At 37.7% G+C, this 26,239-nt stretch overlaps 1 protein-coding gene across 7 annotated transcripts in view; it reads right to left on the reverse strand.

Annotated features, from left to right (window-relative positions):
* Positions 1-26,239, reverse strand: part of PLCB4 (phospholipase C beta 4) — a 368,787-nt gene that overhangs the window by 328,328 nt on the left and 14,220 nt on the right. For 5 of the 7 annotated variants that reach the window (XM_084887441.1, XM_084887446.1, XM_084887440.1 and 2 more), the window contains exon 2: positions 14,401-14,455. The exons of the other annotated variants lie outside the window; for them this stretch is intronic. The gene's annotated coding sequence lies outside the window, so the exon portion shown is untranslated. The remainder of the gene's footprint in view (positions 1-14,400; positions 14,456-26,239) is intronic. 7 annotated transcript variants of the gene reach the window in all.

A 26,239-nucleotide genomic window follows, 5' to 3' on the forward strand; every position in this document is an offset into this window, starting at 1 on the left:
AACTTGTCCAGGAATTGCATAGGGAAACTGCCTATGAATGTGCTCCAGGCCTTGTCCAAATAATGCTGTTGACTTAAAAAAAGGACTTTACAAGTGTAGTATATAATATTTAAAAGGTATACCATCTATGCTGGAAGAATTGAGGGTTATCCTTCAGGCCGAGACAACCAGTGAAGAGTCAGGCATTTGTTTCACTGGTCTCCAAAACTTTCCTAAACTCTGGTTCATAAAGATAAATACATTTACAAAATGAATACATTTCTCCTCAAATGCTGAACATCCAACTAGAGAACAAAAAATTCTCAGTTGTTAAATGCTATGATGCAATGATATTTTTGTGATAAAATAAATGAGGAATGGTGAAGGGACCATCCAAAACGAAGATCCATTTTTAATTTGCTTTAAATTTATGCATCCATTGGTTGATTCTTATATGTGCCCTGACCAGGGGATGGAACCTGCAACCTTGACTTATCACAATGATGCTCTAACCAACTGAGGGACCCGACCAGGACCTATAAATAAAACTATTCTTAAAAGAACTGCCCACCAACAGGAGAAAATTAGCCATTTGCATTAAAAGCAGCCTATCTCTGCCAGGCCTTCCCAAAGCAAACAAGTTAGCAGTGGACTGGGGAACTCTGAATCCAGGAGCATCAGCAGCAGTTGTCCACATTGAAAGTTTGGCGTGGAAGGCAGAAACAAAATGAGTAAAAATGTTTTATAATGCAGAACCTTTCGAGATGATCACCATGGTCTACAATGATCTGTCACCTGGGTTACGCCCCAGCTTTATATCCAGAACCTTTATAAATGGGACACTTTGAAAAATAACAAGGAGGACAAGCAATTTTTGGAAAAGTGCAAAATGTTCACAATATGTTAAGTGGGAAAAGCATGAGATCACGCTTTTACAAAACAAACAAAAACAAAATGCATCTGCACTGCCGTCTGCATTGATGCTCCAGTGCCACGTTCCGGTGTCACCTTAGCAGGTGCACTGCCAGAGTGAATCTGCCACCAGCAGTCCTGCCAGGGCCATGCTGACATTCCTTCCAGGTGGGGACAGTCCCGAGGAGGACCAGCACTAAAGAGGGCATCTGTGGCAAAGCTGAATCTAACATTATTGAACCTGGCATTTACCAAACAAATGACCTACTAATATTCTTACCACCTCTCCTTCCTCTCCTTGGAGACAATCTGTTGAACACAATAACCAATGGCTTAATGAACACCGGTGGATCCAGAGAAAATGATACTGAAATACCAACAGCGGTGGCCTGCGCATCATGGAATTTAAAATTATAATAATTTTCTACAAAGCACATTTATTACTTTCACCATTTGGGGGGGAGGGGGATGCAATGCTTTGGGATGATAAAAATGCCACGCTGTCCCACTGTCTTTATTTCAAACCATTCAGCGATGAAAAGTACATTCGGTACTTTATATGCCAATATACTAATTTGGAAAAAAGTAGGAAGATTTGGCAGTCTGTAGACTGCCACGTGGAGACTAACTACAAAAGAGATGTGGTCAGCTTAAATACCATTCTCAGATTGCTGGTGTCTTATGAAAATAAATGAAACCAGGAGTCCAGCCTTGGCAGGCGACAAAGAACCTCTCTGCCTCTCTAATTTCCTGTTTATACTCTCAGATGCCAACCATTACTTGCAGGCTTTTCGAGAAATTTTAAATATGTAGAGTTAGTCTAAATAATGTCCAGTCTCTTTATTCTCCCCACATACAAAAGACTGTGCAAACAGAGGAGAAATCATAGTTTGAGGGATATCTCTATGTCTGAAATAACGACGCCTATATCCCTGGGAAAATGTTTCAATCCCATGTTTTAAAGAACCAAGTTTTATTAAAATAAATGCTAATCAGCATACATGTTCTTCTCAAATATTTTTTGTACATACCTTCAACTGTAATCTATTCTGCAAAATAAATAATTAAACAATTGCAAACAAAATAGTTGAAGGTATCCTTGATGTTACATTCATTTTCTTTTCTTTTCTTTTCTTTTCTTTTCTTTTCTTTTCTTTTCCTTTTTATTGAAATTATTGGGGTGACAATGGCTAACAAAATTGTACAGGTTTCAGGTGCACAATTCTACAACACATCATCTGTGTACTCTATGCTAGGTTTCAAATGTTGTACAAAATTAACACACTGCAAAAAATAGTTGGGTGCTGTGAAATATCCATTTATTAACAACAGAAGAGCCGCTAAGCTTCTCTGTGAAAACTTGCCCAAGAACTTGAGAATACTGGATGCACAGAGCATAAAAGCTGAAAGAGGTGATCCTGCCCCTCCACTCCCATCACTCACAACACTGACACCTCAACTATTTAAGTGGCCCACTGGTCACATTGCTGGTTAGGGTAACATAAAGCCAGGTGACAGTTTACAGAAGACTAAGGCTTTGGAGTCATAACTGGAAACTCCCTGAGCTACTTAAGACAATAACTGCAGCTCGGCCTTGGCAAGAACAAAGAGATAATATTTATGTGAGAATGAACTTATTCCATCTGGGCCTGGCACACAAAGCTTCCCCTTCACTGTAATAGGATTGCACTTGAACTTGTTCTGCCTGTTTTCCAAATAACTCTTGGCTGATGCCATAAAAAACCCTCCTGTTATTTTATCTGAACCCAGCTTTTATAATTTGATAAGCACTAGAATGCAGGCATTGTGTGTGTGTAGGGGAGCGGAGGGTTAGGGGGTCAAATGTTTGTTAAATCAAGAAAAAGTCATTTTAACCCAGTTTTAAAAAGTCATTTCATTTCCCATAATTATGCATTCAGACACCACATGAATTCCCTACAAATTAAAATGGTTCGATTTTACTATCAGTAGCTATATACTATAATTTTTATTGTTTTTGTTCTGTCTTCTCCACTAAAATGTAAGGGGCTACCTGAGTTTTTATCCTTTTTTTATTCACTTTTGAAGCCTGAGCTCCTAAAACAGTGCCATGCCTGGTAGGTATGCAATTAAGACTTGTTCAATGAGTGAATACATGAACTCCTGTAGCCTACTCTTTTTTATTTGCAAAAGATCATGATCATTTTCACATAAATAAATACACCTCTAACACAAAGGGACAGAGACAAGTTTGGCCATGAGTGGGAGAGAGTTGAAGCTGTGTAATGGTTGTATCGGGATTCTTTATACTGTTCTTCCTACTTCTGGGTATATTTGAATTTTCTATAATAAAAAATTCTAATATACATTTTCTTAATTATTTGTAATAATTAGTCTTACTCTATCATAACTAGTTAACCACTGCCGTGCTGAAGGGCACTTGGGTTCCATCTTTTTCTTTATTACAGGTGGCGCTGGAATATTATATAACTATCTGACTATAACCATAAAACAAATTACTAGAGATAGAAGAGTTTGCACATTTAAAATCTCACATATACTACCAATCTTCCCTTCAGAAATTCTGAACCAGAGTATTCTCCCATTAGTGCAGTGGTTCCAAACTTATTTTGGCCATGCCCCACCTAAGCATCTCTAAAATCCTGATACCTGCCCTGTGACAAATAATTCTTATTATTTAAAAAGTGAACTCCTATTCACTTGGAACAAGCCTAAAAGGCCATTAACTTGGTCTAAACAAACTTTCAAAGAACATGGCATCCATGAACGAGAAAAATAAAAGAACGAAAGGACAACTGGAGTACTGAGGAAGAAATTGTTTAAAAAATAATAATCATATGAAGTGATATGAAAAAAAAAAAAACAGCAAATAAAGTTTCAAAAGATATAATAGAAAACTGAAATGCATAGATATATCACAATATGTATTTGTATACTGTATATGAAGCCCCTAGAACCATAAGAAATGGGAAAAAAAAATCACGGTTAATAACTCATTCTTGAATTGACCCCTTAAAAATCAAATTGACGCCCTCTGGGGTGTGTGCCCCACGTTGGGAACCACTGCATCAGTGCATTAAAGCTATGCTTCTCAGAGTGACCCACAGTGACACTGACTGCAGCTGTCCACTCTTGGGTCCCAATGGGGGAGGCTCAGAAACTGAGAGAAAATGTAGAAACTTTTATGGGAATTCGACGGAGTAATTTTATATCTGATGAACATCTTATAGAAATACATTTCAGATTTTATGTTGTCTATTTCTTTTTCTGGTTATTTATGTTATTTATTTTTACTGTATTTTACAATATATCAATCAAAAAACAGACTGGGGAAAAATAGTCCTTCACCAGTTTGAGAAGAACTATGTTATAGTACTTCCTTCCCCACACCATCACCAATTGTAGAGGTTTGTTTTTGTTTTCTTTTCACCATTATTGGTTTAATTTGCACTTTTTTTTTTTATTGATTTCAGAGAGGAAGGAAGGAGAGATAGAAAGATCAATAATGAGAAAGAATCATTGGGCGACTGTCTCCTGCAAGCCCCTACTGGGGATCACGCCCGGGCACTTGCCTTGACCAGGAATCCAACTGTGACCTCCTGGTTCATAGGTGGACTCAACCACTTAGCCACTCCAGCCGAGCTAATTTGCACTTTTGATTGTTAGTAGGACTGCACATACTTTTAATGTTTGCTGGCCCCATATTTATTATTTTATGAGTTACCTATTTATGTTTTCTCCCATAATTCTATTAAGATGTTCATGTTGTTGATAAAACCGTAAGAGGTACTTGTAAACCTCTTTGTACATTAGGAATATATGCCCTTTGTTTGTCATATGTTATGCAAATATTTCCCCAGATAATGTCCTATAAGTAAGTTAATATGGCATTCCACTTCACTAAAATAAAATAATAAAAGATTTAAAATGATTTGTATAGCTTAAAATTTTTAATTCTTGCCTTCATGATTTCTACTTAGAGATAGATGCCTTTCCCACTACATAATTGTAAAATAATTCATCCATATATTGTACTCATACATTTATAACTTACCTTGTTACATTTATAATTTTTATCCCCTAGAATTATTTTTGTATGAGGTGTTTGGAATGGATTCTGCTTTAGTTTTCCAGATGACTAGGCAGGTGTCCCAACACCTTTTACTGAATAATTCATCTTTTTCCTTCCAATTTGAAATGCCAACCTTATCACATACTAAATTACCTTCTAAACTTATCTAAAAATAGATTCTATATTTTATTCATTGATGTATTGTTGTATCATTACAACTGTTCAATCATCACGAACACATTATTCTTGGATATTTGCAATGTCAAGTACCTGAGATAAATATTTCTTATAATTCTGGTTTTATAGGTTCATTCTTCCAGATGAACTTCAGAATCATTTTGGCACGCTCCCCAGTTTGATAGGGATTGTATGGTGTTTGTAGTTTAACTAAGAAAAACTGATATTTTTGAATTACTTTCCAAAAACAGAGTATCATTCTCCACAAAGTTGCAACTTATTTTATGTCCTATGATTAAATTGTACAGCTTTCCTTGCTTAGTTCCTACACACGTCTAGGTAAGACACTCCCCTCTTTTGTACAGTTATCTATCATTATTACAAATAAAATCTTTTTAATAGTATTAATGTTGGTAGTTAAGTCATTGCATAGTTTTACTTATTTATTTTATAGTTAAACAGCAATATTAGTCAATAATCGGTTTTCAGGTGAGTGTAAACATACTTTGTTAATTCCATTCATACTCTCAAAGCAAGCACTTGTTTTACGTATTTCAAAATATTATAGCATTTAAAGATTAATCCAATATAATAAAAGCCTAATATACTAAGTGTCCAATCATCTGATCAGCTGTTCAACCAATCAAAGCATAATATGCTAATGATATGCTAAGGCCACTCAACAGCTGGCTATGACATGCGCTGACCATTAGGATGAAGACGGTTGACTGGTTGACTAGTCACTATGACATGCACTGACTACCAGAGGGCAGATGCTTTGACCAATAGGTTAGCTTGCTGATGGGGTCCAATCAGGATTGAATGCGATGGGTCAGACATGACCTGGAGCCCTCCCAAGGTCCCTCCCCAGTTGGCCAACCTTCTGTATCCCTCCCCTCCTAATTGTGCACCCATGGGTTCTCTCAGTCTGGCCTATGCCCTCTCACAATCCAAGACTCCTCAGGGGGTGTTGGAGAGCTGGATTCGGCCCAACAGTAGAACAACTAGTCACTATGATGTGCACTGACCACCAGGGTGTAGATGCTCAGTGCAGGAGCTGCCCCCTGGTGGTCAGTGCATTTCCACTTAGCCAGAAGCAGGGCTCATGACTGGCGAGCGCAATGGCGGTAGCAGGAGCCACTCCTGCCTCTCCAGCAGTGCTAGGGATGTCCAAATGCTGGCTTAGGCCCAAGGGAGCAGGCCTAAGCCAGCAGTTAGACATCCCCCAAGAGCTCCCAGACTGCAAGAGGGCAAGGCTGGGGCTGAGGGACCACCACCATATGCACGAATTTCATGCACCAGGCCTCTAGTATTATATAAATAGATGGACTCCCTTCAAGGGACATAAACTCTTCTAAAGTATATAAAACACATACACATGCATATCTACACTAATAAAAGAGAAATATGCAAGTTGACTGCATATCCACGACACCCACCAGCCAATCAGGAGTGAGTATGCAAATTAACCCAACAAAGATTATGGGTTAATTTGCATATGCAGGCGTGGAGTTGCTGGGCAGGAAGGGATGCCTGCTATGGGGGGGGGGGGGGGGCGCGCTTAGAGGGAGCTACAGGAGTGGTGCTTTGGCCGGAGTGGAGAAGCCTGAAGGCTCTGGCCAGAGCAGACAGAAGGCAGCCCTCAGAGCAAAGGCCTGGGTCCTGGGTGCCAGAGGAAAACTGGTGCTGGCAGCCAGAGGAAGGAAGGCCTATTGCACGAATCTTCATACAATGGGCCTCTCTAGTATTGTTATATAAGAGAGAACCTAAGAGGTCTTTAAAGGGGATAGAGTTAAAATTTACTATAAGAGAAAACAAAGGGCCTTTTACATAAGAATAGAAATCTTCGTGAGAAGATAGTATTTACTTGAAGCACAGAATGGTAGAATATGAAAAGATGACCAGCATAATGTTCTAGGAAGAGAGAGCAAAAACAGCAATATATGATCAAAGGCAAAAGGAGAAAAAGCCCCAAGTTTGGTTGGACCACAAGGAAAGTTAAAGAGGGATTAGAATAAACATAAATTGATCATTCTGGAGCAAAATGAACTTGTTTCCTGTTTGGTAGAAAATGGGGAACAATGGGATCTATGTTTTAGGGAGGTGAATAAGCCAGCAACCATGCTATGAGGAAGCCCAAGCAGTCCATGCACAGCCCACCTGGAGATAAACTGAGGTTTCTGGCCCTTAGATCCCAAATGACAGCTGGGACCAACATCTCAGAAGTGAACCTTGTGGTGTGCAGTCAAGACACTCTGGCTGATGCCACAAGGAGCAAACACAAGCCTCTCTGCTCTACCTGCCCTCACTGCAGATTCAAGACCGCCGTGGTTTTGAGCACTTAGACTTGGAGTGGTGTGTTGCATGGCAATAGTTACTAGGACAGAGACCAATTTAGAGACTCTCACAATAGTTCAGATCAATAGGATCAAGAAGCAACTTGAAAAGCAGCTGTGAGAATGGGGAAGAAGGGTTAGATGGTTTGAGGACACAATCAATAGGAAGATTGCAGCCTAAAATGTAAATTTTAGTTTAGCCCTTTAGTTATTTCTGTAAGAATTACCTAGATAGAAATAGTTATTTACTAACATTTGGAATTGCACATTGTGGTAAGATTAGAATATTTCAAGGCCAACAGTTCTTCCCTCTCACTACCCACCCCCACACCTCTCACTTTCCTACCACATTGCTATCAAGCTTGAACATTTTATTTGCTTTATCAATGGTATGTGAATTGAAATGATGGTGGATGAGGTCCAAGTAAAGGCCTTAAGAGACAGTAAAGGCTTCTCGTTGGTCTTTACACGTCTGCCATCGCAGAAGAATGCCCCATGCAAATACCAAGAGAGAGACAGACACAGGGAGCAACCCTGACCCCAGCCCACAGCTTGGAGCCAAGCCCAGTGGAGCACAGCCAAGGTAAATCAAATCCTAGCTAACCTCCAGATGCGCGAAGGAGAAATACCTATGATAATGCATAATATAAGTATTAAGCCATTGTAATAAGTAAATAACTTTTTGTTGTATGGCACTGGTTTGTTATTCAGAAACCATTAAATCTGACAAATATATTTACTAATATTTGGAAACTGCCCATCATCTCATCACAAATGTAAACACTCATAATTCCAATTATCAATACTTTGAGATGCCTCTCGTTTACAGAAATACAGTATAGACGTATACACACACTGGTATTTTAAATGCTTGCATTTGATCAATTAGGTGATATAGGTTCCTGCAGATAGAACCTTTTAATATATGACTCGGTTTTTTTCTCATCCTTGACTTCTTACTACAAACACACTCTCTGGATGGAGATTCTCTGGTACAAAGTAGTGCATGTGACCAAACTAGAGACACTACAGGCAAGGTGTAGGGCTTCAGCATACAGCAGCAGTTCTCAAAGTTTGGTCCCAAGACCACCTCAGGGGCACCATAATTTCATGATGACACTAAGGCAAATGAACACTTGTCTTTTTAACTCTCATTCTTTCCCAAGTTGGAGTCCTTCAGAGGCCTCATCATTTTTGATCTCTCAACAGAATACAGAAGCAATTAGGAGAATCAGGATACCTTCTATTAAGTCAGAAATTAAAGAATTGCAAAAATATAAAACAGCACCACTCTCTTCACCAAACTTATTTTCAAAATACAGTAATTTTTTTAATTTAAAAATGTTTTCATATTAACATGTAATGGATTTATTATTAGTATCTAAAATTAATAAGCATTTTAAAGTCTTTTTAAAAATATATATATTTTATTGATTTTTTACAGAGAGGAAGGGAGAGAGATAGAGAGCTAGAAACGTCGATGAGAGAGAAACATCGACCAGCTGCCTCCTGCACACCCCCTACCGGGGATGTGCCCGCAACCAACGTACATGCCCCTGACCGGAATCGAACCTGGGACCTTTCAGTCCGCAGACTGATGCTCTACCACTGAGCCAAACCGGTTTCGGCCATTTTTAAAGTCTTTATCTTAATTCCTAACATGGCAGATATTTATCATATAGGCCACATACATGGAAGCTGTTCAGGACCCTGAATAATTTTTAAGGGCATAAAGGAGCCTGAGACCAAAACATTCGAGATATACTCTCTTCGATGGCATAGAGTACACGTCAATATGTTAATATAAAATAAAAATAAAATACACTGGAAGAGCAGACTTTAAGAAAAGTGAAGGTAATGGGAGTGAGGTTGTGGTGTTCCTACAAGAATAAGTCCTTAACATAAATATTATCACATCATAATTTAGATAAAAGTGACAGTCATGTGGCTCCTTTGTGCAAACCTTTTACTTTGTTTATAATAATCTTCCTGAATAGTGCCTGGAAATGGTAGAGTTATGGAAGGAGAGATTAAATCATCTGTCCCAAGCTACACAGCGTGGACACTAAAAATGTCGTATATTTTGCTCAAGCTGTTACATAGCACTTGAAAGATGCTCTTTCGTTATTAAAGGAGGGAAAATGGAGGCATACTAAGTCAACAGAAACAATCTATTAACATAAATATTTATGTGTTTATTAAGTATCCCCACCCCCACAGGACTCAAAACATTTTAAATATATGGCATACTTAAAACCTCTGTTAATAACCTCACAAGCACACAGAGGCTATTTCTATGTTTTAAAAAAGGAAAATGTTATTAGTCAATATACCATAAACTAAAAAATAGATATATTAAATCCCTAACACCTCAGCTCTGCCAAGCAATCATTTACACATCGTGCCAAATGTAAAGGGATCTCTGGACCTACGACATGGAGATTTTTGAATGAGCATCACATATTTTCTTCCTCTGCTTTACTCCAAGATGACTTCATAGCATCCTTTCCACCTTCACTGTCTGCCTCTACACCCTACATGAAACCCTTACATCTGGAAGTGAAAATTAGTCACTAAATTTGGATACTCGGAAACCACAATCTTCATTTAAAAAGTCACTCAAAATGCTGATTCTCCATTTTACAAAACTAGCAAATTGTTTTTCTAATAAGACATAAAGCTGTCTTCTGATTCTTAGGTCTATCTATAAGCAATATGGGGCTATAATAGGGAAATATGAGTCCTAGCTTCTCCAATAGCTTCATCATAACTATGTTTAACTCATGCTACTGTGCAGTAGCTACTATGCAGAGGAAGATTCCAGATAATGAGCAACTAAAAAGAGAAAAATGTCAGCAAATAACTGATAAGAAGAAATGGTAACATTTACAAATCTAAATGAGAGTGTATAAGGCTAATATCAGCTTCTGTAACAAATAGATCCAAAAAATGTATAAAGGCTCAACACATAGAAATTTATTTCTTCCTCTCATGCTCACATAATTTATACGTCTTCTTCTATTGTATAGAGTTATTAGTAGGAAAATTGCACATATGATCATCAAATAAGTTCTGTGCAGAAACATGTAGATAGGTGTTCCTTGTTAGTGAAGAGACCTTCTTCATGCCGAAACCGGTTTGGCTCAGTGGTAGAGCGTTGGTCTGCAGACTGAAAGGTCCCAGGTTCGATTCCGGTCAGGGGCATGTACGTTGGTTGCAGGCACATCCCCAATAGGGCGTGTGCAGGAGGCAGCTGGTCGATGTTTCTCTCTCATCGATGTTTCTAGCTCTCTATCTCTCTCCCTTCTTCTCTGTAAAAAATCAATAAAATTAAAAAAAGAGAGACCTTCTTCATGGAACAATTTAGACCCAGATTTCTTCAATCCTACCTCCTGATCATCCACTACACTTCACAATCACATGCATCTAACAAGAGGAACAAAAAAAGACAGAGCATGGAGTTTAGGAGAGGTGTCCCAGATTTGACACAGATGGTCACACAGCTGCTGTGTGCACCACAGTAGGGAAGCAGTACACAGGAAGAACAGACAATATGCTTAAACACCATGTAAAACAATATGGCACAGTCTGCTTGTTCTGGAAAACAAACAAAATAGGCCCGTCAACCTAGCCGCTAAGAATCAGAAATGTGACTGTTCACAGGCAATGGTGTTGATTAGAATCTGAGCAAAAGAAACAATCTCTACAAAAAAAAAAAAAAAAAGAAGAAGAAGAAGAAGAAGAAGAAGAAAAACAAAAGACGTTTCATTCCTAAACCAAAGTGGGATGTTTGTAATTCTGAGATATGCATTCTTTTTAGTAAAGGTTAATGATAGAATTTATTTCCCTAAAAGAATGTCAGGATGTCTTACCTGTGTTATGACTAATTTCATGAATCACTGATATCTGCTTCTCTTGAAGGTCTTTAATTATCCTGTCATTATTACCCCAGGTAGAGGAAAATGTTAGTTGGAATAGGTGAAGCTAGTCTAGCCTCCTAACATATGCAGAAAAGCTGTTTTCCTTAGCATTTCTATTTTCTTCTCAACAGTCGACTCTGTTACACCTACCACCAAAGTTGCTGGCCCTGGTCACCACAACTAGCTCTGTACACGGCCACCAGTGCTGCTGCGTGCACCAGATGGGCAGAATTCTAAGCCATCAATCACTCCAGAGGCACAATCCCAGGTTTGGCAGACCATAAATCCTGTGCTCCTGCTAGCTGGCAGAAGTTAGGAAAAACAAAGGTGGGTATTTCTGTTTCAGCAATTAAAAGGAACAAGGGCACTCTCACCCACCCAGTTTCATACAATGATGGGTTTCCCCCAATTCAGGAAAAATATTCAGATGCTGGGAAACCCAACTGGTGACAAGTGTCTACTGCAGACAAAATGTTAACCTCCTGATTCTTGGGTTGACGTTCAACCACTGAGCCACACCAGCCAGGCTATAATGACCCATTTTTAATGTCAAATGAATTAATAACCTTTTACAAATTGTGCTTTAACTCCTGTAAAGAAAATACATTATGTCAGGAAGCACCTCTTAATACAGTAACACTTTATATTCATGTACATTTCTTCAGAACAGCAGCAGCTACAGATAATTGTCAAATACTCATATACATACGCATGGGACGTGAACCATCCTTGGTACTACCACGGGCATTGAGACCTCTTACAATATCCCATAGTCTCCTGGGCTCTGTGGCCCATACAGGTTAGGAGCTGTCTTTTAAATACCATGTCTCTAAATGTCCAACTGATATGTGACAATATGTTGCAGAGATGTGGGTCATTGTTCACATGAGAGTCTTTAGATTAGAGTTAGAGAAATGAGAAAAAACATCTTTCATAACGTTTGAAGTCAAATTTTTCAATGTATATCTACGTAGTAGCAGATAGGTAATAATTATTTATGCTTCAGCTAAGCCCAGTTATCCTTTTAGATTCACCGATCAAGGTCTAACTATTTGAATTTCCCATAACTCTTATGTTCACCAAGTTCCTTCCCTATCATCATTTCATCAAAAGTATCTTCACCCTCTGCCTGTGATTAATTCCTGTGTCTCGGTTTCATCTTTGAAGCCAACATCTGAAGAAATAATTTGAGAAAAAAATATATAACAAGCCTTTACTTAGTCACTTTGCAGTCATTTCCCTTAATTCATCTATCTGCATATAACAGATTTTTTAAATCCATTTCTGAAGCAAATTAGCAGTTTGATGTCTCTATTTTCAAATACTCTCTTGTAGTACTGATGTGCAAATGCTGAATTTACACTGGTGTTTCAGCTTATCTTTGGTAGGCCAAATAGTCCACCTTAGCTTAAACCCTTCTATTTCCAATTCAGAGATTAGAAAGCATGTTTGTGCCGAAACTGGTTTGGCTCAGCGGTAGAGCGTTGGTCTGTGGACTGAAAGGTCCCAGGTTCGATTCCGGTCAAGGGCATGTACATTGGTTGCGGGCACATCCCCGGTAGGGGGTGTGCAGGAGGCAGCTGGTCGATGTTTCTCTCTCATCGACGATTCTAGCTCTCTGTCTCTCTCCTTTCCTCTCTGTAAAAAATCAATAAAATATATTTAAAAAAAAAAAAAAAAAAAAAAGCATGTTTGTTCTTCATGCTATTAATAGATTCCCAAAGATTTAATCTAATTCTTTTTTACCATCAAGAGGTAGATGAGCCGAAACCGGTTTGGCTCAGTGGTAGAGCGTCAGTCTGCGGACTGAAAGGTCCTGGATTCAATTCCCGTTGGTTGCGGGCACATCCCTAGTAGGGGGTGTGCAGGAGGCAGCTGGTAGGTGTTTCTCTCTCATCGGCGTTTCTAGCTCTCTGTCTCTCTCCCTTCCTCTCTGTGAAAAATATATATATATATAGTAGGTGAAGTTTTATTAGTAATATGTGGGTAGCTAGCTTGGGAGCTGTGTCAGAGAGGAGAACTGAGCTATTCCTAGGCTGGAGGTGGACAAGGTCACTGACAGTTGGAGATGAACATTCACTTTTGTGAAGCTGACAGAAGAATAAAGACCCCATCACCATCACATTATAAAACGAGGAAGAAATGTTTCTACACCATAAAACTGCTGCCCAGACTTGCTCAAATCTTACAACCTGAGAGGAGCCCAAAGGGAAACATTGGAGGCTAGTGACACAAGGTCATATTTGACCTCTGTGATCTTGGAACATCACAGAATCTCAGAGGAGATCCTGTGGCACTTGTGCCCACAACTTCCTTGACTCTGCAGGCCTTGCTCTGGTCATGACGCTGTCAGGATCAAGATCCTCAAGCACACCTTTCAGAGTAAAATTTATTAGATGAAAATAAAACAACTGCTGGGCTCGGAGCTCAGCCCATGAAATTTAAAAACATTTTAAAGAGCCCAGATAAATTACAAAAAATGCCATAAACCAAAGAATGCTCATAACTTTGTTACAGCAAATAAAGTATGGAGCAAATCACAATTCACACGATGAAAATAAATCTCATAGAAAAAAAAATAGGAAGATATGACAACCTTTCCTAGCCAGATCATATTCTACTTCCCAACTCTCTGGCCTTCCTAGAATGATGTCACCCACTTGGGGGGGGAGGGAGGAAAGAGGACCATATTTCAACAAGATAAGCTAAAATTAATATATTTCAATAAAAAAATTGTAGCTACTGAGAGACATTCACTTATTACATATCACATATAGACTGCTGTAGACATCATACACTCGCTCAGAAGAGTCATTCTTTTAAAAAGCCTGGCAAATTCAATGCTGAATTTAGGAAGCTGAATATGAGATTTTAAATCAACCACAATGACAGGCATTAACAGCATAAAACTTGTTTCCAGATTAAAGAGTCTAAGTTGCAATTTAATCAAGATAACACAATTTTTGAAAGTCACAAATTAATTTTTAAAAGGACATACGCCTACCTTTTTAAGGAAGATCACATTTCAGGATTCCAGATCACAGGGAACCCGTCTTCTCCTATGGGGGAAAAAGAAGAAAGGCTATTCACTAATAATAGAATTGCAAAGACGAACTTTAAAGACCTGCCCAAATTCCCTCATGTCATGGTTTCATGTACACTATTAAACAATGGAAAACTTTCAAGTCAGAATTAAAATATTTATTTATATCTAAATGATATATTTTGAAGAGCTTTTATTCCAATTATTTGATTTCTAAGGAGCAAATGGGTAAAAGCAAATAGAAATGGATAAATGTTAAATGGAATTTTTCAAAACTAGCATTGAAGTATTTCCTTCATATCTATTCCAATGACTATTCTCAAATATGTTAAGTCCAAGAAGTAAATGTATAAATGAAGAAATAAATGTATAGAACTCCACTTCTATTTATATTTCCCAGTGCAAAAATGAAGTGAAGAGGTTGTAATAGATTGTGGAGGTAACAGAAGGTAACAGAATTATAAGCTGATGTCTCCTGTTGAATTTTCTTTTATTGTCCAAGCTCTTAAGAGCATATATGGGCTCTATTTTTCTTATCTTGGACTTTTAAATCAATAAAAACATATAAAGAAAAGTAAATCAAAATAGGATCCATCTGAGTTTATTTTACATTTATTATTTTCAATAAATAGTTGACAAAAAACTTGCTAATCACAATCAAACACTACGTGTAATTCTTCTATTCAAAATTATGTGTTGGTATAGATTAAAATAGCCTAATATTCTAATTTTATATACTCAAGCCCAAGGAAGAAAATAAATTATTTGGTATTAAATAAGTTAACCATCTACTATTATAAATCACTTCCATTAAATCTAATTAAAATGACCAATGGAATAATGTCCACAAGAATATCATCCCGACTCTGACCCTGGCATGGCAGGTTTCCTGTGAAAATCAATTTAACTTTCAATATGAATAATTATGTGTAGATTCAGAAACAATGGCCAGATTTCTTACCCAAAAAAGCTCCAAGGACTTGAAATGACTACCAGTGTGTAAATTCAAAGAATGCACACACACACACACACACACACACACACACACACATACGTCGAAAGGAGACTCCTAGATTATCTGGTGGCTGCTTCAGTTACCACCTTCTTTTCAGACAATAAAAATCCTTGGTAAACTTTAAGTAAGAAATTCTCCCATCATACCTGCATATAGCCAAGGTTGAATACAACCCTTCTTGGCCACATTTAGCTCCAGAACCTCTTTCTTTTGAAGCAACACCAATCCTCCACATGGATTCCCCTAAGCAAGCCAGAATCTGAAGCCATTTTTTCTCCTGCTTTTCTTCACTGCAGCTATTAGCCAGCATTGCTTGGGCTCTCACTGCCAATACAGTAGTTAGGGTCAGTGATAGCTGTCTATTCTATTTCTGAAATTTCAGAGGCAGGTCAACTCTGCTAACAAAAGAAAGGCAAGAGAGACTGATGACTGATATAGAAACGTGGGTCAACAGCCACACATGGAGCCAAATCATAATCAATGGCATAGCAACAACTGGGATAGAGCTTAGAGCTTGTAGATTTCCAGGTCATAAATGGGCCATCCACAAATAATAAAGCTAGGATTTGCTTCAAAACAATGCAGTTGGGGTTGTTGATGGGTAACAGATGAAACAAAGTGCCCATGGTTTTGTTATAGTTTAATCACATGTGTCAAACACACGGCCCGCGGGCCAAATCCAGCCCGCCAGGCCTTGCAATGTGGCCCGCACCGCGCTGTCATCACTGCACTCCGCTGTCAGTTTATGACATTGTCAGTTTATGACTGTTCAGTAAACCATTCGGCCGGCGATTTAGGCTGGATTTTAGATTTTGGCCCCTTCTCTGATTGAGTTCGACACCCATAAGTTTAATGATGGCTTAGTAATGCTAGCTGAAGGTTTAATGATGGAGATATATATATATATATATATATATATATATATATATATATATATATATAAAGGTTCAATGTAATATTCACTATAATTTTGTTACATTTAAAATTTTCTAAAAGTTAAAAGATGGTCATTAAGTGCCACATGAGGAAAAGTGCACAGCCTGCAGTTATGGTTTTATAAGTGAAGTAATAATGGCCTTGAAGCTTCCTTCCAATATTTCATAAGCCAAATTAGAGGTATATATTTAACTGCAATAAAGCACTGTTTTATGTCAAGTATCTCTGCTTTGAATTAAGTGATATCAACATAGAAATATTGGTTATCTCATGCTTGTTGAATACTGTGGACAGTTAAATATGCCTTTGATTAATATAAGCAGGGGGATTGACAACCTATAATTAATATCAATGTGATCTATTTCATGAGTAAAAACTTTCTAAACAAGAGTCTGTGTGGGGACCAATAAAAAATAGTCTCTCTTAGTGCAAAATTTGGGGTCACAGGTAAAAACTATCAGCTTTACAACCCACTTCGGCTACCTGAATCATCTACTGCTGTGAAACAGCCAAAAGATGGGCACTGTATAGATGATACCACTAATCTAGCTAGAATTTGAAAGAGACTAGAAGAGATCACATGAGGCTAGAACTCAGCTTTCACAACAAAGAAAAGTCACACACCAAGTAAAATCATTCTCACAGCCTAGGAAGTTGACTGAAAGACCCACTATTGGAAATCTGACCTTGAACACAATTTAAGGAGAGACCCTGGTGAATCTGTGCAAGCCTGCCTCAAAGTGAAAAAGGGGCAAGAACAAACTTGGGTTCCCTCGGAATAGAATATGCACAAGACTGCTGAATCCTAACATGAGATTTGATGATTACAAAAAACAAATGTAGTTGAAGGTTTTCTGTTTTCTTTTTTAAGTTTTCCTGGCCTAAAACAATCTGTTTCCTTTCAAATAAAAAGAAAAAATAACAATACCCAATTATGAAAAGGGCAATTGTCTGACTTAATGGATAAGCACATAAAACCTGGGAGAGTATAATGGGAAAGCCAGAGCAACTCGGCCTTATGAAGCAGGCTTCCAAATTTATCTGCAAAAAGATCAAAGGTCAAAGAAGGGAGTGTGTGGGTAATAATTATGAATGAGTTGCATGATGGAGGTCAGCTAAACAAAATTCACTTGTTTTTAATTTGAAAATCACAGTTCCAGCAATTTACTACATGAGCTAAAAGAAGCTTTCAGTAGCTAACTTCCATAGTCATCCATGAATTTTTATTCATGCAGCCATATTTTGTGGTCTAGTTTTATTAAATTGGGAATGGTATATTATAATATATCAGGCATTTAATAAATATTTGTCAAATAAATGAATGAGGTGGCAACTACTGCTTACCAAATCATGAAATCTAAACCTAAGGCTACTAGAAATGATAAAAATAAAATCCCCATATATGGCAGTCATGACTATTTGTCTAACTAATATTCATAGCCTTGATTTTCTTCTGGGTAGCAAAAGGTCAGGTTAAAATGGTTAGTTCTCCATACTCCCTTGCAGCTAGCATGGCCATGTGATACAGTTTTGACCAATGAGATGCAAGAGAGAGAGCGATCCCTGAGATAGTTTATTCTCATACATGAACATATCCCCTTTCCTCTTTCCTGAGAATAGCTACTAGGAGGTGCAGAGTTATTTCGTAACCATGAGGACAGAAGGCAGACAACAAAGAGGGAAAGGAAAAAGGAGCCAGGTTTTCTGGTGGCATCCCTGAGATGCTACACTTGCCCAAAATGTTTAGATTACTAAACTTGCATTTCATGTTAGTAGTGACAAGCTTCTGTGAGTTTAGGCTGCTGCTTTCCATAAATTCACTGCCAAAAATATTCTAACAAACAGCAGATATAATTTATCTCTCCCCCCCACCATCCCATTCCCTGGCTGTGTTCTCAGAAACAACTGCTATTTTCACCAACTCTGATGCTCCACATAACTGTCCAACAACAGTTATGTAATCATCACTGACTTCATCAACAGTTTGCACTTGTCAAGAGGATGCCTCACACTAAAAGGCCAACCGCTTAAGGGGGAGCAGCTACCAGGAAAACCATAAGAAACAACAAGCCACTCAACATTCTACCACTGCACTCTCCTATTAGGGACACAAAAGAAAATGATGGGGGTGGGGGGGAGCAGAGAGAGAGCACAAAGCTATTCCACAGTGATTAAAAAACGAAGACACTTCTAACTTAAGAGTATTCAAAATCTGAATGAAAATGTTTAGAGGTATGGCTAATATAAACATCAGAAATGAAACACCTCTAAGAAAACAAGAAAAGACTGATACCTCTAAGGGCTGTCATGTTTCAGACGAGGGTATTTTGCACTAATACAGGGTCTCAGCAATGCATCTTCTGTGGAACTTAAAATTCCATAGTCATCGCCCTGGCTGGGTGGCTCAGTTGGCTGCAGTGTCATCCCATATACCAAAAGGTTGTGAGTTCAATACCCAGTAGATCCATATTCATAAGGCAGCCAATAGGTGTTTTTCTCTCACACACATATTTCTCTCTCTCCCTCTCTCCCTCTCTTACTTTCTCTCTTAAAAAAAATAAATAAATAAAAATGCTGCCCTAACCAGTTTGGTTCAATGGATACAATGGATAGAGCATCGGCCTGCAGACTGAAGGATCCCAGGTTTGATTCTAGTCAAGGGCATGTATTTTGGTTGAGGGCACATCCCCAGTAGGGGGTGTACAGGAGGCAGGTGATTGATGTTTCTCAACAATGTTTCTAACTCTCTCTCCCTTTCCCTTTCTCTCTGTAAAAATTCAATAAAATATATTTTTTAAATGTCTCTAGTACGGATTAAAATAACAATAATTCTTAAAAAATAATATAGTCATTCCTCTCTTATATGAATTCTCTTGATATAATATAAACTTCCAGTCAAAACCGGTTTGGCTCAGTGGATAGAGCATCGGTCTGCGGACTGAAAGGTCCCGGGTTCGATTCCGGTCAAGGGCATGTACATTGGTTGAGGGCACATCCCCGGTAGGGGGTGTGCAGGAGGCAGCTGATCAATGTTTCTCTCTCATCGACGTTTCTAGATCTCTATCCTTCTCCCTCTCTGTGGAAAATCAATAATATATATATATATATTTTTTTAAAGGAATATGAACTTCCAGAGCTGATGAAAGCTGGCATATAACAAGTACTGACAAATGCTGAATAAATTAATGCATGAGCAAAAGATACAGATTACTTTTCCAAGAGACTTGATGACAAGTATTCAATCCTCAAAAAAAAAAAAAAAAAAAAATCTGGGAGCATCCTTTCCAGAAATATCATGAGATGTATGAATTGTTCAACTGACCCACCTTGACATATTTAATTGTCAACTGTCTATAGAAAGAAAAGACCTACACTAATGAAGTGGCTATCATAAGACAGCTGATGTGTTAGGCACTTTATACCTAGTATTTAATTAATCTTCACAACTAGGGTCTTTCTTTCAGATGAGGACAAGCTCAGAGGGAGCTAAGGACCTCATCGAAGGTCGTATATCTAGTAAAAGGCAGGCACAGTATTCAAACCCAGGAAAGTCAGCTCTCACTTTTCTATTTACCATGCTGCTTCCTCACTTTGGTCTTTACTCAAATACTGCTTATAAATTGTACATGTACATTATCTGAAAAACACTCACTAGAATCTTCACATTTATGGGTGCAAAAGTATCTGCAGAGTGGGGGTCCACCGTAACATCAAACACAATTACTGTTTGGTCATGTAAGAAGCCAGATATTTTACATGACACAGATAGTGATCTTCTCTAGCTCATCTTACAGCTGTAAAATATGGCAAAGATTTTACATACAAACAAACAAAACCCACTGCTTCTATGCATATGAGACAGCAGATCTACTGATGCAATCTATACTAACCAAAGGGTAATATGCTAGTATGACCAGGTGACTGGACATCTTCCAGATGTTCAACTTCCTTCTGGACAGTTAGGGAGCAACCAGGCTGGCATGGGGGCTGTTGGGGGACAACCAGGCCGGCAGGGGAGTAGTTGGGGGGAGGAAAAGGCAATCAGGCAGGCAGGCAGGCAGGCAAGCTGTTGGGAGCCAGCAGTCCCAGATTGCTAGAGGGATGTCCACCTGCTGGTTTAGGGACCCCCTCCCCACCCCATGCACAAATTCCATGCACTAAGCCTCTAGTTTAAATAATAGTTTAAATAATAGACTCATTTGAACCAAAAGGTGTGGGGGAGGAGACCTATAAAGAAAAAGAAAAACAAATGCACTTTGCAAAAGAATCCTCACACTTTTTTATTGAATAAATAATACCTTTTTGAAGTTGATGAAAAGCTTAGTGAAAATATTTATCCAGTAAACAGCTTAATGAAATAAACTGCTACGACTCCAAAGAAACCTAATTTAACAACTTCATAAATTATCATGGAGAAGAAATAGATTCACCACCCCCGGAACATTTGGCTATTATTTGTATGCAAAATGTGTGCAGTCTTTAATGTACTTGCAAAGATGGAAACGTTAGCCTCAGGGTTTTAGCCTAAACATGAGCCTCTTTGCTCTGCCATTTCAGGTTGACTTATCCAGTGAATTTTAAACAATTCTGAAAATGTGTTAGAAGCCAAACTTATTTGGGGATAGCTATGTGATAAAGCATGTTTCCATTTTTTCTCTCTTTCTATTTTTCTCTCTTTTATTTTTAAATTTTTCATATATAGATCTTTGGGGGGAAATATCATGATTTAGTATAAAAACATTAAGTCTTATCCTATAATATGGCTGAATTATCTCTAAGAAAATAAACATATTCTTTTCTTTTTTTAGCTAACCCATTTCAATACTTTCCCATGATACAGGAAAAAAATAGTATTCTCAATTATATCACACTATAGCACTCACAGTTATTCTTCTCTAAAGTTATTTTTCAAAGTGTTCACTCTTCACCTAAGGTTAATGATTTTAAAGATGGCTTCATAATGAAAGAAACAGAATGAAGCTAGTTTTACAAAGACAGTACCTGATAAGACGTAAAGTAGAACTCTATACAAAACTTTTCCTTTTAAAATCTATGGCTCAAAGCTCCAAACTTTCTAACCTTAGGACTCCTTCATGAATGCTTATCTTGCTTCAAGTATGCCCCCCCAAACAGGCCAAAAGCATTTACATTTCCCCCTTGCATTTGATCCCTGAATCAGACAGACACTGTCCCATTGAGAAAATAAAACACCGAGGTCCAAATGAAATTATCTGCCACAGGCAGTTCCAGGGCTAGAACTAAAAGCAGGCTTAAGTGTTTAAATACCTCTGTTCTTATGCAATAGCTCACTTTCCTTATTTCTCTTTCTGCATTTTAAAGTAATTCTTAACAACTGACTAAGGCTCAAAAAAATTACACAAAAATCTACTCTACAAATAAAGTTATATTTAGCAGATTTCTTATTATACTGGACACAATCTTGGTACAGCTTCCTACATATAAAGGCTAGCCATGAAAGGGAATTCTCCTTAGTCTTCTACAGAAAAATAAGGGAGCTGGTTAAATATAGATCAAAGGAAGTTCTGCCATAAAAAAAACACAACAACACAACTTTTTATAACTCATAGAAATAAATGTAACAATAAACAAAAAGCAATCCGGTGTTTTTTCATTCTTGCCTGTAATGTTATCTATTTATGATTGGACTAATAGTACTTTTGCTGCTTTCTTTGTGCTTTTCAGATATGCTTCAATATTTTTAGCATGATCATGTATTACTTTTATAAACTCCAAAGTTTTTTTTTAAATCATAGACATTACTGAGATATAAGTGCCTTTTTATTCACATAAATCATTATTGTGTAGTAAATAATACGTTAACATATTTTGAAAATTATTGATAAATAACTTTAGTCAAAATTAAATGTATAACATTAAAATGACTTCTTATACTATCACCTATAGATTCTAATACAAAATCATTACATGTTTTACGGTTATTTTCTACTTCAAAATAAACTAACCAATAAACTGATACATACATTTTATATTCATTTTTATCTGATCCAAAAGTTAGAAAAAGTTCATGTTTCTTGTTCCAAACCATTCTCCTTTATCTGTGCTATTTATTCTTTGCCAACTCTTAAAATATGTTTGAGGTAACTCCATCATATGTCATTGCTTTCTCTGACAGCTATAATCAGGACTATAAACGTATACTTATGTGTGTATTGGTACATCATATAAACATATTCACATATACATATATACTTATATATATATATACACATACACATATTATATATAAAACTTATATATAATATGCACTGTTTAGAAATTTCCATCAGAGATGACTATCAACCCAGTTTCAAGTTTTATCCATCTTTGCCAACATGACCAACTTTCATTTCTTTTTTTTTTTTTCATTTAAGTGACCAATTGTTTCACCAAATTAAGTAAAGAGTGTTGCACATTAGAAACCTCACTTCTCTTATTATATTTGGTCATGCTTACTTTCCCCAGAGACCAATCTCATGTAATCACCATAAGTGGATTCATTAAACATGTATTTTATACTTAGTATTTCTCGTTACTGTGATGGGAGATTACAGTGTGGTAATTCACAAGTTATAAATGTAGGTGAAAGTATAACACTTTACTATGTATCTTGCTATTAAGCCAATAATTGCAAGTTTCTCTTAAATAGAAGGGGAAGTCTGTTATTGTTACAATTTTCCAGCTAAAGGCTCAGTGATAAAGACAATAGATGAGTTCCTTTCACATGACCTCAGGACTTGCAACACATGGCCAACCAGTCCAGAGGTCACCTCTGCAGTCTATGTGAGCAGAACTTGCATTGCAGAAGTCTCTTCTTCAAAGAGAATTCTCAGGAGAAAAGACTGGTTTCCTTTTCTTCCCTATCAGCTCAGAACTGCCTAAAACAACCCTTCATACCTTGGGATACCTTAGAATAAAAGAGAGGCTTTTATTCTATTCCTTGGCTGGTTGCTAGTCTCCTGCAGAACCTCATAACCTGTTCAGTGGGGTGTGTGCAAGGTTAGAACCCTCAAGCCTGTTGGATGCTGCCTGCAATAGTAGAGCAAGGCAACTGGGCCGTGGTAAACTTGGAAACGGGCTACACTTCAGTTTAATGGTGCTAATGTGAGTTTTCCTGGAGATCAAATTGATTCCATGGAGGACAGTGAGGTTGTGGTGATCCTAAAATGTCTCCACTCAAGTGGGCTGCCTGGACAGGGGCTTAGGGTCACTCCACAGATATACCACCAAAGGACAAGAGTTGAAGGTCATGAGTGGTTACCCAAGATTTGCACTGTATACATCCAATAATGGCATGGTGTCAATGACCGATCAAGGTATCACCAAAGAACCCATCAGGGTGTGTATGAAAAAAATGGCCATGAAACATGCCCATCAGCTGAATACAGCCGCCTTGACCTCTTTTCTGCCCCTGCCGATTCTGGAGGGGCCAGAAATGCTAGGTAGAAGGAGGAGCAGAGAGAAGAGTTAAACTAGAAATGAACTTTCTTCCTTACTGATGATCACCAAGCCAAGGGTGAGGCCAGAGAATGGAAAAGAGGAGAACCTATAAACTGGATAGGAAAATTAAAAGTTTTAGCTTATTCTGTACTAGTTTTCCTAATATTTGAAAATTAGATTGTTCCAGTACTTCAAAATGACTCAAAAGCCATGGGATCTGCCAAAAACATCATCCAAAGCAAAAGTGGGAGAAGAATCAAGCTATTTTCTGTTGTGTCTTACTAAAAGTGACTCACTCTTTCAACAAACTGGTTTCACTAATACGTATCCAACCCATACAAGATTATTTTTGTACAGTTAAATCAGAAAGAAAACTGAGAAGATATAGCAAATCAAAATGATAATTTTTTTAAATATATTTTGATTTTTTTACAGAGAGGAAGGGAGAGAGATAGAGAGTTAGAAACATCGATGAGAGAGAATCATCGATGGGCTGCCTCTTCCACACCCCCTACTGGGGATGTGCCTGCAACCAAGGTACATGCCCTTGACCAGAATCGAACCCGGGACACTTCAGTCTGCAGGCCGATGCTCTATTCACTGAGCCAAACCGGTTCTGGCTCAAAATGATAATTTGATATACCTGCTAAAACTTTAACTTTTATAATAATAATAGGTTTTTTTAAGGAAAGAAATTTTATGCATATATGCATAATCCATGGACACAGACAATGGGGTGGTGAAGGCGTGGGACTGGGTATGGGGGCAGGCTAGAAGAAGTCAATGGGGGAAAAGAGAGGGACACATATAATCCTTTCAACAATAAAGATTTAAATAAAAATTTAAAATAATAATTTTTAAAAGCAAAATATACTACTCACACGCTACAAAAAGAAACACTTTAAATAGAAACACAAAAATAGGTTGGAAGAAATGAAAAAGTTATACCACACATGCAAACAATAAGCAAAAGATAGCTGAATTAATACAAGACAAACAGACTTCAACACAAGAAGTATTACTAGAGACAAAAAGGAATACTTCATGATGATAAAAGTGTAAATCTGAAAGAATTATACAAGCTTAAGCTCTTCACTTAAGAGATAATAAGCAAAATGAGACAGATGACCTGCTCAAGGACACTTTGTCAACTAAGAGAATCTCCAGCTGCAAGTCTCTTCCCCCAATTCCATTTTTCTTTTTAATTTATCTTTATTGTTAAAAGTATTACAGATGTCCCCTTGTTTCCCAGATTGACACCCTCCACCCTATTCCCACCCACTCCCCAGGTCTTCACCACATTTAGCCTTTTTCATATAACCAGTGCCTCAAATCTGAGCTCATTCAACTCAAAAGCAACCAGCCTACGTGGTCAAAACCATCAACTTCCCAAATAAAAGTACCTAGTGGAATGCCTGCCTGTTAACTGGGCACTTAAAAAATGTTGGTTTCCTTCCCAAGACATGTAAGAAAACTTTAAAAAGGTATTTTCCTTCTGTGGGATCCTCAGGCATAAAGTATGGCCTTTTCAAACTAGACAAAATAAGTTTCAGATTATCACTTTTTCTTCTAGCATGTCAGCTTTGCCCAACTCTTTGCATGGCCATTTGTTCTAAGTGAGTAAGGCAGACAGGGTAAAAAATTCAATGATAATTAAACTTATATCACCTCTTACACTCCAAATGAGTCATGCAATGGCCACCTTTCATAACATTTCTCAAAAAAAAAAAAAAAAAGTCTGAACATGTGATTTTGTTCAAAAGAAAAGACACATTCCTCCAGATGTTGTGGCTGTAATAATCAAAGAGTCACAGCCTCAGTAATGCAAGCCCAACCTTCAGTTTTGCTAAGGATTCTTCAGAAAATGAACTCTTTCTTGTGGGTAAGTTTGTGCTATATAAAGCCAAATGCCTATGTAAAATGTTGACATATCTTAACAATTTTCTGAAGCTTTTAAAAATATATTTTTTATTGATTTCAGAGAGGAAGGAAGAGGGAGAGAGAGAGAGAAACTTCAATGATGAGAAAGAATTATTGATCGGCTGCCTCCTGCATGCCTCACATTGGGGATCAAACCTTCAACCTGGGCATGTGCCCTGACCAGGAATTGAATTGTGACCTCCTGGTTCATAGGTCAATGCTCAACCACTGAGCCATGCCTGCCAGGCATTTTCTGGATTATTTTATTACATTATTGGGATGTTATAAAAATAGGTACTTAAAATCACACTGGGCTTTATGTTTTCAGCGTTTAATCAAGTCTCCTAAATTCAAAGTTATAGTCAAGGTCAATATATGTTCAACCCAGAAAAGTGGGTGTCAGAAAGGTAGATAGATGGCTTCTGTCCACCTCACATAACCACATGAAATTTAAGAGCAAGACAAAACTTG

Source organism: Pipistrellus hanaki, assembly GCF_964339955.1.
Source record: "Pipistrellus hanaki genome assembly, chromosome: 6".
NCBI lineage: Eukaryota > Metazoa > Chordata > Mammalia > Chiroptera > Vespertilionidae > Pipistrellus > Pipistrellus hanaki.